This window comes from Protopterus annectens, chromosome 1.part2, assembly GCF_019279795.1.
Source record: "Protopterus annectens isolate FY-2018-M chromosome 1.part2, PAN1.0, whole genome shotgun sequence".
Lineage (NCBI taxonomy): Eukaryota > Metazoa > Chordata > Ceratodontiformes > Protopteridae > Protopterus > Protopterus annectens.
In genome coordinates, this window is record NC_056727.1 from 958,769,198 (window position 1) to 958,790,736 (window position 21,539).

The following is a 21,539-nucleotide window of genomic DNA, read 5'->3' on the forward strand; positions in this document are numbered from 1 at the left end:
TGGTAGGCAAAGTTTAAATTTCAGACCGAAAGAGCTCATTGTTTTTACAAGGCTTCCAGTGCTCCTTTAGGCAGAATAAATAGGGCAAAACATAGCTTGCCTGTTAAATTGACATCTAGTGGCAGAAGTCCTAACAGAGCTTTTGCAGGTTGACTTGCTAAATCTAGCTGCATTTTTCAATGTTATATTGCCTATTTTCTTTACTTGTATTTCATTTTGTTCGCTAACTAGTGGCTGTATTTCTGGTTGCTGCACATACTGTATAGCAGTGTGTGGCCACTTCTGCTAGCTCGTTAGACCTGTTGCCCCGATAACAGAAAAGTACAGAAAATTGCTTGTTACCTCACTAAGAAATCTTACTTAGAAGCTATGGTCTTATGGATGCAAGTGACTGTGACAGCTTTGCATGAAGTTTCACCTTTTACTCTGGGGAATATAGTAGTTGGCCTATTTTATTTATTTAACATTTGTTTACTTGGAAAGTCCAACTGGACACAGGTCCTTTTTCAGCGGAGGCCTGGGGAGAAAAGCTCCAGTTTAGACAGAAGTATTTAAAAAAAGGAGCATCAGTAATTAACTGAAAGAGAAGATGACACTTCCAAGATTCTTTTCAGACTATTTACCTGTTTTATTTGAAATGGGGCTGGTTCATCTCTCTTTCTCCAGATCCCCAATAAGACTCCCCACTGGCCCAGCTGTACGGTTGAGATCTCAGCTGAGTGACCAAGCCAAGACCTCCAGCACCCTCTCCGTTCAACCAGTGCATGTCCCTGTCCAAGTAGCTGACACCCACACTCTTTGAGTTTTGATTTACACACAAACACACACACACACACACACACACACACACACACACACACACACACACACACACACACACACACACACACACACACCCTGGGAGAGACTGGCACAGGTTTACTAGCTATGCCCCATTCTGCTTAGACTGTAAGGTAGTTCATAGGTTCATAGGTAGGTACTAGGCTATCGGCCCTAGGGCCTATACTAGCCCAGCCAAAAAGGTACCCTGGCTTTTGCCACACAAGAAAATTATTTTCCTGTGCCACTGTCGAGCAGAGCCACAGAAGTGATCCCCGGGGTGAATTTCCTATTTCCAATCTAATCATCAAGATTTTTCTTGAAGAGTGCTAATGAGGAGCTTTGTTTGATATAGATAGGTAGTTTATTCCAGAGTATGGGAAGTCTCTGGGACAGGAATCTATCGATTCGGCATGTTCTGTTTATTGTGGTGGCAAGGTTTTGGTCCCTAGAGCATGTAGCTTGGAGGGATTGGGATTTCTTTAAGTGGAGCATGTCCAACAGCTCCAGGTTTGACATAGCTTTATATGTTAGGCAGAGATCACCTCTGAGTAGGCAATATGCGACAGAGTAAAGCTGGAGTTTTTTGAGACGGTCTGCATAGGGCATCTGTTTGAGGCCAGTAATCCTCTTTGTGAGGTATTTCTGTGGCCTTTCCAGTTGTTGTAGATGTCTTGTGAGGTACATACCAAAAGGGGCATTGTACTCTATAATGGGGCTAATGAGTGATGAGTAGAGGGGGAACAATGACCTCTTTTTTTGTGGATGAGAAACCTTTTGTGATGAGGTGTGCCACGTAGAAGGATTTCCTGACTACTGTGGCGATGTGATTATCAAACGAGAGACTACTGTCCACCTATGTCCCAAGGTTTCTTATCACACTTTTGGTGTTAAGTATACTGCCACCTATGTTGTAGTTCATGGGTACAAAGTTTTTACCAAAGGGGATGACAATGCACTTTTTGGCATTGAGCTTGAGGCCATGGTTTTGACACCAGGCATCTGTCTCAGTGAAGCCCTTTTGTAGTATGTCCACATCGTTAGGAGTTTTGATTATGGCTCCTAGTTTGCAGTCATCTGTGAACTTCATTAGCCGAAGACCTTCTGTGTTAGCCTGTACTTCACAGAAGTAGATACCAAACAGGAGAGGACCCAGGACTGAACCCTGTGGTACTCCACTTGTCACTGGTCTGAAGTCGGATTTGGAGTCTGCTACTTTCACAGTGTGGATTCTGTCAGTGAGCCAGTTGGCAACCCATCTTGTGATATAGGGATTTATACCTAGTTTAGTGAGTTTATCTATAATTCCAGAGTGGGGGATGGTATCGATAGCCTTGGCAAGATCTAGACCGGCTGTGTGAACCACCTTACCCTCGTCTATGGCTTTGGTGACTGCTTCAAAGAAGTATATCAGGTTTAGGAGACATGACCTGTCTTTTACAAACCCGAACTGGGTGGGGTCCAGAGTTTGGAGATTACCAATGTCTTTGTTTATAAGTTCCATGATGATACATTCTATGGCCTTGCAGATCTGGCTCATCAGGCTAATGGGGCGGTAGTTCCCGGGATCTGTGGTGGCTCCCTCCTTGTTGAGTGGGATAACCGTTGCTGTGTGCCATCTAGTTACCACTGCCACCAGTCACTCCTTATCAGCTACTATAAGGCCCTTAACAAAAGGTGTCCATCTTACTGTGGAATATTAATACTAATACAAATGATAGTTTGACCAAGAGCAAGGCTATTAGGAGTGGCCCGCACAGTGTCACCAAATAAATAAGCAAGTACTCTCAAAACTTAAATATTTCTACACAGATCAGTCACAATGAAATGTTTAAATATATTTAATGATAAATAATAAAAGAACAAGACAATATTAAATATATATTCACAGTGACATTAGAGTTCAAAATCACAGGAAATGTTTAAAACAGCATTGCAGGACAGGCTCAGGCAAATAAAGAAAATATCTAAACTAAGCTTCACTATATTCCTGACAATAAAGAGAGGTAAACCTATGTCTAGAAAAAACACCTTTTAGACCTATAATATCAGGTTCTAAGTCAAAGACATTCAACATAGGGGTTACCATTGATCAATGGACCAAACATGTATACCAGAACGTTACACATTTAACAAAAGATTATTGGGATTTTTTGGGAAAACTCACCCCCGATATATGGAACGATGATTTAACTTTCCTTACTGTGGATGTAGTTGACCTTTTCTCCAGCATACCCAAAGTAATAGGCTTAGAATATTTTCATAACAGTTTGTGCAAACATTCCACCCTAAGTTGGAACAAGATCAATTTAATAGTGGATATGATGGGGCTAATTCTGGATCACAATTATCTCCAATTCCAAGGGGAACTATTTAGGCAGACCAGGGGAGTTGCCATGGGTGCCTCTTGTGCCCCGATATACACAAATCTTGTGATGTTAGAGTGGGAATCTGTATACATATTTAGCAGTGAATTTTTTAACAAAATTGTGTTGTATACTAGATTTTTAGATGATTTATTTATTCAATGGAAGGGAACGACAGATGATATTTACAAATTCATAGATTATATTAACAACACAACGGAATTTTTAAAATTCACATATCGGGTTGAACTTGAAGGGATTCCCTATTTGGATACATATATTAAAAACAATGGCTCACTATATAGCCACAAATTGGCTAGAACCACATAAGACATCATGGAATAATTTTAAGCTTGTGGCTATAAAGCATATACTAGCACATAAATTACTTCTGAAACAAACTAACAAAAATATTAATAACCCGAAAATATGGGAAAAGGTCTTCAATATTATATTAGCATGATACTGATTTTAGGAATATATTAAATATAGGAAGCATTTCATGTAGATATTGTATAAATGGTTTGTAGTAGTTATAGTGTATTATGTGTGTGATGTTTATTGTATTTTTGTAATGTTTTTGGAAAATATATTTCAATAAAAATTTATTATGGAAAAAAAAAAACAATGGCTCAAGTTTTGAGTCAAAAATCTATAGAAAGGAGACTTTTTCCAACGATTACTTGGATTTTGAAAGTAACCATCCTCCACATATTTTTAGGAATGTGTTTAAAGGTCAATGCATACGTGTTGCACATATGTCTTCTAGCAGAGACATTATGGAAAGAGAATTGGTTGTTATTTTTGAGATGTTTTTAAACAGAGGATACCCCAAACATATGTTGGACAACATTATAGATTATGTCAAGCAAGAGTGGAAAATAAATACCAACCTCTGTTAGGTGTACCTTTTAAAAGTTCAAATAGATTTGATAAGCATATTGATACACAAGTTTGTGTGATTAGGTTCAATCCTTATACTAATTTAGTTAAGGAAATTTTACATAGATATTGGGATATCTTCAGGTTATCTGAAAATATAAGTAGTATTGTAGGAAATTACCCTAGTTGTATGTATAGGACATCCCACAATTTGAAATACTTATTGGAACATTCTAGAGCAGATAAAAAATTAGGTAATATCACTAGAGGAACTACTAGATGTGGTTCATGCAACCAATGCAAGTATATTAACAGTAGTTTGATCATCAGATTAAACAACGTAACTAAAACACTTTTACAGAGCAAGTTAGGGAATTGTAACACACAGAGGGTAGTTTACCTAGCAACGTGCACATCTTGTTCGGCTTACTATATAGGTAAGACCGAAAGAAAGTTCAAAACCAGGATATATGAACATTTGTACAAAATAAAAAGGAAAGACAACAACAACGCTCTAAGTAAACACATTTCTGATAAAGGCCCCACACACACTTTTTTATTTACTATTATTGACCAAACAGAAGTATCCACTAGTGGAGGTAATTGGAAAGTTCATTTGGCTATGTTGGAAAGTAGATGGCAGATTTTATGTGATGCCACAACTAGCCCTGGATTAAAGGATTTCATTAGTATTAAACCTTTTTTATTGCTGGATTGACTCGCATTATGTATTATGTATTTGTGTTTTAAATTTTACATCTGATTGGATATTTAATATTTAATATTTAATATTTTATAAGTATTTTATAAGGATTTTATCAAGGATATGTGTTATTTTGACACATATAGTATATTTGTATTCGCATTTTTGCACTTTTGTCTTTTAGTAATGGTAATATCAATATGAATTAATTATGTATGATACAATGAATTATCCCATAATCATCAATTCAATGACATTTACTATATTAGATTGTATTAGTATTAGATATAGGTACATTTTAGCATTTCGTGAGGTCATCAATAGTATTTTGGAGTTTTCACATCATTATATATTCATATATATATATATATATACATACATATATATATGTAGTTTAATGCAACTGTATTTACAAACATGTATTTCAATTCTTATACTATTTATTTACTATTACTATAGAGGTATTTAAACTATGTAGGCTTATATTTATATTTATTTGTATAATTTACAACTATTTTTGATAGTATGTGTTTTTGGTAAGCAACCAGATGTACAGTATGAAATGCCTTTCATATCAATTTATGACATCTCTATTGAACATTTTTTGAGGATATGTTTATAGCCCTTTAAGTGTATCACTGATTTTTGGTGCCAAAATGTTTTTAAATAGGTTAATTAAATGAGCACTCTTGGTTCTGAGGAAGTCTGTTGTATTGCAGATGAAAGCGCTTAACCAGAGTTAATAGTTATTTCAGTGGAGTTTTATCATTGTTGGAGCTTTATTCAAGCCTGTTTTTCAAATAAACCAACTTTTTCCTGTTGTCCGAGTTGTGGTTGTTCCGTTGGATTGGTCTCTGCATCTGGTATCATTTATATTGTTGTTTTCATTGCTGAAATAAAGAGAGGTAGACAGTTAAAGAAGGGTCAGTGTTGCAAAGAGTTTCAAATCACATGTATAAGCTATGCTGTAACTGCCACTCAGGCATGGAGGAAGGACATGCCAGGAATGTGAGGTAATTTTAGCAGAAGGCTTTGTGTGTTTGAGGACATAAAAGGCCTGTGTCTCAGGCTGCATCCAATAGTGTTAGGACTATTAGTGAAATCTTAGTAGCCCATATTGTCAGCTTAGTTTATAGTTTTGCAAAAGGCAAGAACAGTCCCAGGGTGTTGGAGGAGAAAATTAACAGGAAGAAGTATAAAACTCTGTATAGACATGAGGCACTGGGGGCTGGGCTAGTATCAGAGAAGCCTGAGAGGATGAAATAAAAAGGCAGCCTGAGATGGATGGAAACAAATTAGTTTGAAGTTACTCAAAATTTGACCTTGTAAACTTTGATTTCTGCACGAAGTAAAATATAACCAAAACTGTCTGCCTTTGGCTGTATATAATAAAACAGAAGTTTTGGCTCGGACAATACCCCAGATGACTCTGGTTCAGTTAGCAGGATCAGATGTTGGAGAAGTCATTTAGGTAGGAATGAGGATGAGATGCCAAAGCTAGTTTCTTCATACTGGGGGAAGGGTTGGTGTAACACTGCAGACAGATTATGGTCAGCATCAGATGTGTATGACATGCACTAAAGGCAGGACTTAGGGATACAAGCACTGCTTAAGTATACATCATGTACCAGTTACATACTTGTGGAAGCCTGAATGGTTATTAATGAAAAGGGAAGTCCTAAAACTGCTCCCTGGGCATGCCAGTCTTTAGTATGCCTGGTTGTGTGACTATTGTATTAGAAGTGGCAATAAACATTCTTTTGGTTAGGTATTCAGCAAACCAAATCCATAACTCTGCATAGAAACAATGCTGTTGTACTTTTTTGTAAGAGAATAGTATGATCAACTGTCCTAAATGCACTTTCCAATCCCCAAACATCCACAGTTAATAGACCTTTTCCATACTACTGAATACTTGATTTGAAAATAGTAAATTGTGATTGGAATGATAGAACCCACTCAGTCAATGTAGGGGAAGCCACCTCTAGTTGTGGACCCGTAGCGAGCGGTGTACCCCAAAGATCAGTCTTGGGGCCTCTACTGTTTGGGATATACTTTTCTGAGGTGCAAGCCAAAACCAGTGGTCTGTGGCTGACCAAGTTTGCAGATGACTGCAAACTGGGCACTGTCTTAAATTCCCCTAGTGATGTGAACATCCTTCAAGAGAGCCTTACTCAAACTAATGAATGGTGTCAGAAGCATGGCCTCAAACTGAATGCCAAGAAATGCATCATTATCTCCTTTGGGGAAAATGTCATCCCCACTAATTATCACATTAATAACAATGTACTAAGCATGCAGTCATGAGGGACATGGGCACCCAAGATGATAGCGACTTGACTTTTGACCACAATGTTCCCTCCATTGTATGGAAGGCTTTCTACATAGCCCAGCTCATAAATAAGAGTATTTCATCCAGAAATAAGGAGGTCATAACATCCCTGTACTCCTCCCTTATCAGACCCATTACTGAGTACAATGCCCCCTTTGGCATGTACCTTGCCAAGCACATGGAGCAGTTGGAGAGACCACAAAGGTTCCTGACCAGGAAAATCCAGGGTCTCAAACACCTATCCTATACAGATAGGCTAAAAGCCCTGTCGCTCTACTCAGTCTCATACAGACTGCTCAGAGATAATCTGTGTCTGGCATACATGGTCATTTCAGACCCAGCCTTGATGGAGTTGCTGCATATCTGTAAGAAAAACTCCACTTGTGCAACCCACATTAAAGGCTTTAACCTGGTCTGTGACATTACTACAACTTGTTGGCAGGATAGATTTGTGTCCCAAAGACTCCCCAATCTGTGGAATAGACTCCCTCTTCACATCACGCAGACTACCTCTCTAGCCCTCTTTAAGAGGAACCTGGATGACTGGATGGGAAACAGAAGATATACCCCTGGGACCCCACCTGTGTCCCTGCTGGACAGGGGAAATGGGTGCTGACATTGAGGGAACATGGGCAAAATTCTTGGCTAGGTTTATAAGGGCCTCTGCGCCAATAGCCTAGTATCATCCTATTAACCTATAAGTGCTCAACTTCAGCTGAAAACCATGTTATTGATGAGTAAGGGTACCATATTCTGAATGAACTCCAGTATTCCTTCCAGAAAGTATATTAAATATGCACTACTTGCATCACTGTCTGCTTTATTTTATCTGTCAGAATACTTGGTTTACATCTAATACAAAGAGAAATGAGCTTTTGGTATAGCTGGTATCACCTTTCAGACTACAAATAATGGCAAATTATTTCTTCTGGTCACTTTATTAAGACCTCGTAGATTGATGCAAATTCAAATCTTGTTTTCATTCACAATAGCGACCATAATATTCACTCTGTCTGTTTTTAATAATAGCTAGGTTTTGCATTTGATTCATTTCCTACAAATTTCTACTTCTGAGAGTTATTTGCACTTGATTTGAGCATATATCACTACCATAATATTTGGGATTTATTTGAATAATCATTTTCTCCTGGATACTGTGCAAATATATAAATAAACCAGCAGAGTCATGCAAGATAGCATTGTTAAGTCTTTATATATTATTTGCAATGGCTGTGCAATTGTGTAATTGTCATTCTGCATATTTATTCTACACTTGTACTCTGTGAATACGTTTCATAATATCCAGTTTCTCAAAAGCCAAACTTCTATTAAGTGATTTAACATTCTGAAGTAGTGCTGATATCTGGAAAAGGGCCTTGTATATTTTAATTTTATATTCCCATGGCAGTTACTATTGAATGATTTTACTTGCATTATAAGTCATTAATGTGCACATTGCTTTAGTTTTAATGTCTTTCAGACCAATGTTCTAAAAGTATTTTCTAACATAATATCACACTCTGCACATGTATCTAATTTAAATTCAACACTTTTTAAATTCTGAGCTTGTTTTCCATTACAATAGATTATCTTGTTGCACTTATTCTTTGCTGTAAGATTTTCACTGCATGCAAACTCTTCTGTGCATTCTGATTTTCTTTTTTTCCACATATTTTAAAGGAATTATTTCTACTACACTGTTTAGAGATCAGATTAAATGCTACAAAGTTGTTTCTGTCATGCATAGAGCCACACCTAGTACAAGACAGGACTTCCAAAAAGTCTATGTCTCTTGTGTGCCTTGTGGTTCTGTTTCTCATCACAATTAGTGTTATTCAGTATTTTCATTTTAGGCTTCAGTTTTACTTTATTGTTTGACTCACATTTATCTTATTCCCTTTTATTACATCAGTTAATTTCCAGTGTCCCTGATTGTCCCTGATTATTTCTGGATTTGTCCTTGATTGGTTGAGAGCTATGGGTAGGTGAGCATGTGTGTGTGTGTGTGTGTGTGTGTGTGTGTGTGTGTGTGTGTGTGTGTGTGTGCGTGCGTGCGTGTGTGTGTGTGTGTGTGTGTGTGTCTATAAGAGAGAGGTAGGTGTGCGTGTAAGAGGGAGGTAGACAGGTGTGTGTGTGTGTGTGTGTGTGTGTGTGTGTGTGTGTAAGAAGTTGGTAGGTAGCATATATCTTAACTGTCCAGATTTTTGCAGAATGTCCGTATTTTTGCCCCATATTTGTGGTCTGTTCCTCATCAGTAAATGTAACCACTTCATTACCCTTATTAGCTTATGAAAACAGTCCAGCAGAAGATACAAATCTGTCCAAAACAAATACAAACAAACCCAACTCCTTAACTCTCCAAAACATTTCTGGAAAGAAGTTAACCCAATCACAGGGCATAAAAACATAGATTCTCCCATCTCTACCACATTCCTACCATGTGGTGAATCCATCCTCACACCCCATGATTTCTATAGGAATTCAATAACCTCCCCTTTCCTATCACCTGCTCTTCACTGCCCCTCCTTCATTCTCTCTTCTACTTCAAACACGTTAAACATAAAGACACTGACAGTTGTTTAATTTGCCAAACATATCCCTTTTCAACTCGGACAACCTACTCCCCATATTTCTTTACCACTGCTGAGGCATTCTTGTCATCCCTCTCACCCACGTATACCACCTTTACCTTTCTAAAATAGCAACTTTAATTAAACATCTCCAATAATACTCCAACCCACAAACTGATCCCAGTTCAGCCCCATCTTCATGCTTCCAACTCTAGTCAAAATCCTTGAAAACCATGTCTGTTCTCAACTATCCCACATTAGCCAGCAATTTCACTTTCTCTTCCACTAATCTTCTTACCTGGTCAAACACCATGACTTCCCTTTGGACCACAACAAATGACATCTTACAAAGTACAAAGATAATATTACATGACCCCTTTTTATTGACTTCTCCAAAGCTTTGAACTTCATAGACTACCCTGTTCAACTAAATTCTCTCAGTGAAATACAAATCAGACCCTGCCTTCAACCCAGCTCACAAAATGTTTGGAAAACAGACACTTCAAAGTCAAAACAGGAAAAGTGTCTCTCTGACAGTGCCCAGCTACCTAAAGGTGTCTCCCAAGGCTCCATTACTCCCCATTTCTATTTCCCATCTTCGATAACAAATTGCTTTGTGACCTTTCTCATCTTCTTGTCATTCTTTATGCAGATGACATGGTTTGTCTGGCAGTTGGCTTAAAGGATTAAGGAGCTGTTAATGAGCTGTTTTCTGTGGCCCAGTGGTTCGAGGTTTGATTCCCTCAGCCTTTATTGCCTAACTGTGTGACTGTGAGCAAGTCACTTAACCAGACACAGCTCCCAGGCTGAGTCTGAAAAAAGGTCCATGGAGATCGGTGTTCTAGTCTGGAAAACAAATACAAATAAATAAATAAAAATAAATATCTACAAGTTAATCCATTCCCACTCTATTATCCAAAACTATCTCCAGTCTGACCTGATCCTTATCCAACCATGGTTTATGTAAAGTAAGATATTACTGAACCCATCTAAAATCAAAACAATGCTGTTTGGCACACCCCAGTGACTCTTAAAAGCTCCATTTTACCTTTCCTTCACTGATGTAAAAAAAATCCATCAGCAAAATAATCACATCCTTCAAAGTACCTAGACCTCTGACTTGATCCATTTTTGAACTTTCACTCCCTATAGAAAACCCCCAAACAAAAATAAAGTCCATGCTGTTCTGGTCCAAAAATATCTCCCTTTTCTCATATCCTCTGATATGTCTTCTATAAGTAAAAGAGTTTTACTCTCCCAAGTAGTGTAAGGCCTTTCCTTTCTAGCATTAGTCTCTACAAAAATGTCAATACCCTCCAAACCATCTTTCATTCCATCTGTCGGTTTATCATTAACTCTCTTCTAAGAGAGTACCACTGTCCCACCCCAGACGAAGCCAAATGGTCGTCTATTAATCAAGAAGTTTTCTCCCACTCTCAACAAAATTCCATGAAAAAAACTTCACATACAACCTACATCAATATTCTCAATCAGCACCCCCTCTTACCACACCAAGATCGAACCTCCAGTCCACTAAACATTCTCCATAGTTGCTCCCTCTCTTTGAGAATCTCCTGCTTCACACCTAAGAGAGTCCACCAACTTCTCAATTTTCAGAAAGCACTTAAAACCTCACCTACTAAAACTTATTAGAACTGTTCTTCTAAAGGGGGTATCACCTGATTTCTCATCCTACTTCCTCTCTGGATCATTCTGCACTATATCTTTACATTTTTAACATACTCTCCTACATTCACGTTTTTGTACTTTGTCAAAAACTTGTTGGAAGCTGCTGTTCATTTTACTTTATGTCAGTCATATACTTTTTCTTAACTAGTTAGTATTGCTCCTAATCGCATACGGTATTTAACTTAACATTTTTATTCCTCTTGTGAATGCTATTCACTAGGGCTGTGCCTGCAAATGGTCAATTTTTGAAAAGCGCAGTACCCCAGTAAAATAAATAAATAAAAAGTATGTGTGTATATATATATATATATATATATATATATATATATATATATATATATATACAGTACCCTTCATTAAAAAAACAAAAAATGGTTGAGATACATTCCATTGTATGTGTGTGTGTGTGTGTGTGTGTGTGTGTATATATATATATATATATATATATATATATATATATATATATATATATATATATATATAAAATATGGTTCCCCTTCATATGACTGAAACTACAAAAGTCTGAAAACAAAAGCCTGAAAAGTCAAAAGCCTGAAACTCAAAAGCCTTAAAACACAAAAAATCCATATACTGACTTTAAACAACAAACACCATATTCATTTCCACTAAGTATAAGCAGGGAGACATGGGGGGTGCAGGGGGCGCAGCCCCCCTGCTTATACTTAGTATTTCAGGGAAATAATTTATATATATTTGTGTGTGTATATGTATATATACACACACATCATCACCATTATCAGCCCCCTTTTTGCCTTTTTGCCATTTTCTACAGGGGGTCTGGATGTTGCCTTAACTGTCACCATCTCTCTTGATTTAATGCTGCTGTCCTACCTTCTTCAACGGTCATGCCTGACTGTCAGATCTTTTCTCACATAATCCATCCATTTCTTTGCTGAATGCCCTTGTTTCCTCTTGCCTTCCTCCTGTCTGTCCCAAATCTTCTTCACCATATTGTTTTCTGATTTCCTGCACGTGTCCTAAATAGTGTAATCTATTTTATTTTTCCTTTTCTGCAATTGTTGCTTCTTGGACATTTGCTCTGATGTCCGCATTTCTTTGTCTGTTCCACAATGTGTATCTTACCACCTCTCTCAGGCACTTCATCTCCATTACCTCCAGCTTCCTCAACTGCTCTGACTTCACTGTCCAGGTTTCTGTACTGCACAGACATGGCCACACCACTGTTTTGAACACTACTTTTCATCTTCTTTGTTATTCTTCTGTCACATGCTACCATTGACACTGTGCCAGTTGGCTGCTGCTCCTCTGATTTTAACTTTGACCTTTTCATTTGGACTTCCCTACTTCTCAACCATCCTTTCCAGATATTTGAAGCTGTTAACCTGGCCCACTATTTTTCCTTCTGTCTCAGTTTTCAGCTTCTTCTGATTTTGCCCACTTGTCATTACAACTGTTGCATCTTTACTCAGTTTCATCTTGTGTGAATTCAGTTTTGTATTCAATTTTCATATCATTCGCTGAAGTTCTTGTTCAGAGTCTACCTGTAAAGCCATGTTGTTTGCATACAGCAGCTTTGTTGACTGAAGGTCTGATGACAAAGACAGAAATAATGGGGAACAAAGAACCAGAAATAGGGACAGCTTTAAAGAAATGTTCCTATAAACTTAGAACATTTCTGGAATAAGCTGTTTTGAATTATTGTGCATTTTCTGAAGGATATGAAGTCTGAAACTTAAATGTCTTGTCATTATTTAGTATTATTTTGTGACTTCAAACCTCAGTAATTTGCCAGAAAACAACAAATTTTATGAGAAATGGACGAAAATATGAGGCAAAAATCTGGACAGTTGTGAAGTATGATCTGGTGTACTGTTTTGATTCTCAATTTATTTTATTACTGTTATATGGTTTTGCTCCTGTAATTCAAGGATACAACTATAATGCTGTATTTATAAGAAATATACAGTGCTGATTTATAGCTTAGTGGTTATTCAGTCACACTACTAATCTAGCCAATAAATTCAACTCATTGCATCTGTATTACGAAACAGTTTAAATACTATAAATGGCAGCTATCATCACTGACTTGCATGAAAAACTGTAAAACTACTTCCTAAAGTGGATTAAATACCATTCATTTTCCAGTAACCCACTTTATCTTTCATTAGGTTGTAGGAGCCTATCTCAGCAGGTAATAGACACAATAGTTTGAAACACATGCTGGACAGATTGCCAACCTATTGCAGAATGCATGCATTTACTACATGCATGTTGAACATGCTAATTTACCTACTGTCTGTCACTGGAGATGGGAGTCACAGAAAACCAATGCTGACAGAAGGATGATAGACAAACTCTGCATATAAGGTATCCAAGATGAGAAGTAACAAGAAAAACCTCTTGATATGAGGTGGCAGTGGCACCACTGCACCACCCTGCATTAAATACATGTGAGAAATTTGGAAATACCCCAAGGACTGCGCTAAACATTCAGGGAAATAATTCATAACAAAAACAATAATTAGTATTATAAACACTACGGACTAAGAAAAACATTAGTTTAATTGTAAGGAAATAGATGCTGGGCTCTTCTGTTTTTATAAACTAGTAAACAAGAAATTGGATTTCCAGATGGGCATACTATCTTGCAAACTGTCCACACTCTCTCTCTCTCACAAACACACACACACACACACACACACACACACACACACACACACACACACACACACACACACACACACACTCTTTGTAAGCACATTAATACTTGGCACTAATTTATTAATTTATTTAATATTACAACATAAAAACAATATAAAAACAAATAAGACAAAGATTAAAATACTTTCATTTGCTTTATTTCTCTTGTAGTCACTGAGTGGGACCTCGGTGTGGATGAAAGCAGTTTATGATTTGCACAATTTAAATTCTGACTTTAATGACTAGTGTGTACTTGTGTGAAATAAGTTGTAATATTTACTGTCTGTCTATTTGTGTAAAACAAGGTTAAAAGTGTCCCAAATTTTATGGATTGTTCCTGACTTTGCCTCATGTTTTTAACTGTACTTTATAATATATGTGTTTTTCTGACAAATCACTGAAGATTTGAACAAGGGAGATTGGTTATGGATGAAAGCAATAACTTTACGCGACTAATGTGTAATTGTATAAAATAAGTTGGAATATTTATTCTCTGGCTACTGTTTGTGTGAAACAAAGTTGAAACTGTCTGTGATTTCACAGCATGTTGCTGACTTTCATTTTTTTAAATCTGGTAAATCATTGAGAATTGTATAGCGTTAATAAGGGGAGGGGCTGTGGATGAAAGCATCTTATCCTCATGTTGTTTGTTCATTTTAAAGTCTGGCTTTACAAAACTAGTGTGCATTTCAATGAAATACATTGGAATATTTATTCTCTGACTACTGTTTGTATGAAACAAAGTTGATACTCCCTCTGATTTTACAGACTGCATCTGACTTTGCCTCATATTTTTGGTCTATACTTCATAAAATGAGTGCTTTTCTGGCAAATCATTCAGGACTGTCATAATTAAATATGGGGAGATGACTGGATGCAGATGAAAACAACTCATCCTCCTGTTCCTTTCTCAGTTTAAAGTCTGGCTTTATAGGACTGATGTGCATTTGTGTGAAAATAAGTTGAAATGTTCATTCACTGGCTACTGCCTAAGAGAAACAAAGTTGAAACTGTCCTTGGTTTCACTGAGTGTTCCTGTTTTTGCCTCATAATATTTTGTACCTCATAAACGTTATGGTTTATGGTAAATCATTGAGGACTATAGTCACCAAATCATGGCAGACAGTTTTCTGCCTTTGTTTTCTTCAGAAAATATGTCAATGCAAGAACTGTTATTCTAGCAACTTTCTGAGTTGAAAAGGCAATATTTAAACCCTGTATCTGATTCTGGGCCTTTATCCCTCATAATTTTTAGCTTTGTCCTGATTCTTTCACTAAGAGGATAAGATGTATTATTTTTATTACAATCAGATGAGGTATACTCAACAAAGTGGCTATAACTGATGGGTGGGGTGTGGCTGTTTTGAGATGAAAGTAACATATCCTCTGGTTGTTTGCTCAGTTAACCATCTGGCTTTGCAGGACTAATGTGCATTTGTGTGAATGAAGTAAATTGGAATACTTGTGGTTATTGTTTGTGTGAAACAAACATGAAAAAATAGCTTTTAACTATCCCTGTTTGCACAGAATGCTTCTGATTTTGTCTCATAGTTTTGGTTTGTAACTCATAAAATTTGTGGTTTTCTTGCAAGTCATTGAGGATTCCATTAACTACATAATGACAGACATTTGAGTTTCAGACTTAATATTCTTCAGAAAATGCATGCTAATGCAAAAACTGTTATTCTAGCAACTTTCTAATAAGTAAGTAATATTGTGGGTCGTGACTTTTGGCATTGTTCTTGATTTTTTGCTAAGGGATTGAGAGACATTTTATCACAACCAGATGAGATACAAAGCAATGTAGCTATAAATGCTTGGTGGGGGTGGGGATGCCTGTGGGTGAAAGTAACTTACCATTATTTAAACAGTCTTACTTTACTAGACTAATGCATATTTGTGAAATATATTTGAATGCTTTGGCTATTATGTGTTTATGTGAACCAAACTTGAAATATTATGTCTCTATTTATTTCTTTATTTATTTTATCACAATCAGACATCTGAGGTATACACAATCATCAATCAGACTATAATTGTTGGGTGCAGGAGCTGTTTGTGGTTGAAAATGGCTGACCCCGACTGTCATGATCCAGTTAAACAATAATTAGTCTGGCTTTGCAGGACTAATGTACATTTATGTAAAGCAAATTAATATAATTCACTGTGGCCATTTTTATTATAATCGGACATTTGAGGATGAAACAGTGAAGTGGTTGTAAGTGATGTATATGGATATTGTGGAATTTAAAAGACATCAGTTTGATTGATATTAAATTGGGAAAATATATTCAAATGAACGTGAACAATTATGCATAGCTGAAAAAATGAAAACGTTGGAAACTAGCCTGGACCCAAGGTACACTTAATTCACTACTGCCTTTTTAACAATATACATACTTTTCACCCATTTTCTTGCTTATAATTGTTTTATTGTCACCTAAGCATTTACTTTGGTTCCTGTTCTATTCTTCTCATGAGAGCTACTGGCAATTTCTTGGGATCATGTATCATTGGCATATAATCAGGTTTTATTTGTCGGAATATTCTCCTGGATAATTTCCTAAGCATATGAACAAACCTGCCTAGTTATGGAAGATGTCATTACTGTGGTTCTGCATAGTATCTGAGATATTAGTGTTGTCAATTAATTCTGAACATGAACAGTCTTTTTTCTTATGTTGTGAATTATTTTTACCATTCATAGTTTCTTATAAGCTAAGTAACTCACATATTAGGATAATTTACTTCTTTAACTGTTATGATTTGAAAACAAAATTGCATTTTATTTTTGTACTCATATGTTGCCAGGATATGACCTATTGGTTTCTTCCTCAGTATTAAGTATTTCACAGCTCCAGTGATACAAAGATGTCCTCAGCAAAAAAAAAAAAAAAACACTATGTCCTGTTTCTAGTTTAAATTAAATTAAATAGGGTAAGGAATGGACTCAGCTTCACATGGGGATCCTCTGAGACACATATCTGTCTCATCAACATATCTTAATTATGTCACAAGCAAGTTAATTTTGCAGATGTGCAAAAGGTCCATCAGATTTGGATCCAAGAATGCCTTGTATGCCAGGTATAGCTCACCTTTCAGTAACCTGTAGGAGACTGAGAATATAAACAGGGTTTTAATGCGATCCATATAAGGAAAATGTGTTTATACCATGGATTCTCCTGGTGAGGAAATCTTGTTGACATTCCAAATTTTGCATGTTTGGTCAGATACATACTGAAGGGGGTAACGATGGGTCTGATAAGGGCTGAATAAAATGGCACTGTGAGTTCCTTGGACTTGGATGTCATACCCTTACTTGTAAGTTGGGCTACACAGAATGATCATCTTACTACCTTGACCACATGTTGGTCAAAGGCCAGATTACTGTCTACATATGTTCCCAGACTCCTGACTACTGGTTCAGCAATGAGGGGTATCTTATTGATGGAGTAATTAGCCTAGATTGCAGTAATTCCAAAAGGTGCTATAATGCATTTCTTGGCATTGTGTTTTAGTCTGTGATTTTGGCACCAGTCATTTGTTTGTGTTAGACTGCCTTGTAAGATGTTTGTGTCATGGGAAGGGGATCTGTGATAGCTCCCAATTTACAGTCATCCACAAACTCAGTCATCCAAAGAATATTGATATTAGCCTTTACCTCTGAGACGTAGATGCCAGCTAGAAGTGGTCACATCACTGAGTCCTGTGGTGAATGCATATTTTCAATTTATACATTTTGGAAAATGCAGTTTTCTAGGAATGATTTTGCTAGGTTCATTAAGCAGTGCAGTACATTGCTTTCACTTATGCTTTATAGCTACAGTGCATAAAGCTTGTAATAGCGCATTTTTTCTTCTCATGTGCCTCTTTTTCATATCCATTACTTTAGCAGCACATTTTACTTTATTTGCTATGTTAGTCTATTTGTTTAAATCAGTGTTTATTTAACACATTACTGTCTTACAATTAATTGTTTTAACTGATCTCAATAATTTCACTTGCTCTGCAAGCCTTCACTGATTTTGATAAGGTTGGGACTGGTTCTCTTAACAGTCTGCCATTGTTTCTTTATATCTGATATCATAAACTATTACATTTCTTCTTGGAGAATCATCTCACTCTAATCTCTAATTTAGTAATAGAACTATCTATAGTCTCTGTAAGACCGTGCTCCTTTGCATAGAACTAAAGTTCAATAAATAGCAAGTTTCTTAACACGCTCATGGAAATTCCTGAATTTTCCCCCAAATATTCAATATAAAGTACAATATTAAATACCTTTAGAGCTTCTTTCCCGGTGACATGAAGGAATGTAGCACAGTATAGTGTTTCGGCCTTAGCAGATAGTCTACTTATGTTGTAGAATAAATTGACTAGATCTAAAGCTCCCAGTATTCTTCTAACTTAGCAAGTAGCAAAATAATTCATTGTGGTTGTTGGATCACATTTCAATTAAACATTTATACTGTTGTGTTTCTAAACTTATACATTCCTGAAAACAAACATATTTCTTCAGTTCTGGCAGGTATTTATTCATTTTTGCGGCCATGCAATGTCCGGAAGATCAGTAAATAAGACAGATGTACAGTGTAGATGGGAGTCTAGTCTGACTAAAGTTTGTATTCTAACAGGAACATCCTTAAAAAACTCTGTACTACATGACATTCAGTTTGCTATGGAAAGTTGGAAAGCAGTAAAGCTATATACCCCACATATACAACATATGGTTGATCTTTCCTTAATTGCTATCTCCAGCATTTTAAAGGCCAGAATGAAGAGGAAACTCCACATTATGTCCCATGCATGTGAGCTTTGAATGCCCTTGTGGACTAAAATGTGTTTTCTTTTGGGGAGATTAAATCTGGCTTTGTCAAGTGTACTGAAAACCCTGAGATATTTTAATATTATTTTATTTTTCAGTCCAAAAATATTCTAGGGAACAAATTAATTGCTATCATAATTAATAGTAAAATTGCCTTGAAACTTCTGTTTGTAATCAGGTCTAGTTTCCCTGTACCTGACCCAGATCTACTTATAAATTTTGAACTTTCACAAGTTTGTATTTCTTATGGTCGAAACCATAAGAACAAACTTGTGAAAGTTTGAAATTTAAATAAAAAAAAATTAAAAACATTTTTTTTTTACATTTTTTGCAGGGATGAAAGCTCTCCTGCACCCCCACACCCCCTGATAATTAAATATACCAACTCCAAGACCCCACTACAGTGAGGAAAATGGTAAATATACAATTCTGCATAGTACGGAGATCTCCATTTAAACATTTTGAACTTTCACAAATTTGATCTTATGGTCTTGACCATAAGAAATTCAAACTTGTAAAAGTTCGAAATTTACAAGTAGACCACCTGAGCTCCATGATTATCCTTCTAAACCTCATTCTACTGGTGTCCTGGAAGAAGGATGAAGGAAGGGACCCCAAAAGTTCTGATTTGTAATGCATGAATATTTTGCTGTAACTTTCACTGAGACAGCACCCAGCTGCCACTCAGTGAAAAACAAATGTACGATTTACAATGTATACAATGAGTGACATAGTTAACATTGTACAATATAGGTGAGGGATGATACAGTCATCATCATACAATATACATAAGGGATGATACAGTCATCATCATACAACATACACAAGTCATTGTCATACAATATACATAAGGGATGATACAGTCATCATCATACAATATACACAAGGGATGATACAGTCATTATACAATATACACAAGGGATGATACAGTCATCATCATACAATATACATAAGGGATGATACAGTCATCATCATACAACATACACAAGGGATGGTACAGTCATTGTCATACAATATACAGAAGGGATGATACAGTCATCATCATACAATATACACAAGGGATGATACAGTCATCATACAACATACACAAGGAATGATACAGTCATTGTCATACAATATACATAAGGGATGATACAGTCATCATCATACAATATACACAAGGGATGATACAGTCATTATACAATATACACAAGGGATGATACAGTCATCATCCTACAGTATACACAAGCGATGTTACAGTCATTGTCATACAATATATACAAGGGATGATACAGTCATCATCATACAGTATACACAAGGGATGATACAGTCATTGTCATACAATATACATAAGGGATGATACAGTCATCATCATACAATATACACAAGGGATGATACAGTCATCATACAACATACACAAGGAATGATACAGTCATTGTCATACAATATACATAAGGGATGATACAGTCATCATCATACAATATACACAAGGGATGATACAGTCATTATACAATATACACAAGGGATGATACAGTCATCATCCTACAGTATACACAAGCGATGTTACAGTCATTGTCATACAATATATACAAGGGATGATACAGTCATCATCATACAGTATACACAAGGGATGATACAGTCATTGTCACACAATATACAAAAGGCATGATTTAGTCATCATCATACAATATGCACAAGGGATGATACAGTCATTGTCACACAGTACACACAAGGGATGATACAGTCATCATCATACAATAAACACAAGGTATGATTTAGTCATCATCATACAATATACACAAGGGATGATACAGTCATTATCATACAATATACACAAGGTATGATTTAGTCATCGTCATACAATATACACAAGGGATGATACATTCATTATCATACAATATACACAATGGATGATATAGTCATCATCATACAATATACACAAGGGATGATATAGTCATCATCATGCAATATACACAAGGGATGATACAGTTATCATCATGCAATATACACAAGGGATGATACAGTCATCATCATACAATATACACAAGGGTTGATACAGTCATTGTTATACAATATACACAAGGTATGATACAGTCATCATCATACAATATACACAGGGGATGATACAGTCATCATACAATATACACAAGGGATGATACAGTCATCATCCTACAATATACACAAGGGATGATACAGTCATCCTCATACAATATACACAAGGGATGATACAGTCATCATCATACAATATACACAAGGGATGATACAGTCATTGTCATACAATATACACAAGGTATGATTTAGTCATCGGCATAATATGCACAAGGGATGATACAGTCATTGTCACACAGTACACACAAGGGATGATGCAGTCATCGTCATACAATATACACAAGGTATGATACAGTCATCATCATACAATATACACAGGGGATGATACAGTCATCATACAATATACACAAGGGATGATACAGTCATCATTCTACAATATACACAAGGGATGATACATTCATTATCATACAATATACACAATGGATGATATAGTCATCATCATACAATATACACAAGGGATGATATAGTCATCATCATGCAATATACACAAGGGATGATACAGTTATCATCATGCAATATACACAAGGGATGATACAGTCATCATCATACAATATACACAAGGGTTGATACAGTCATTCTTATA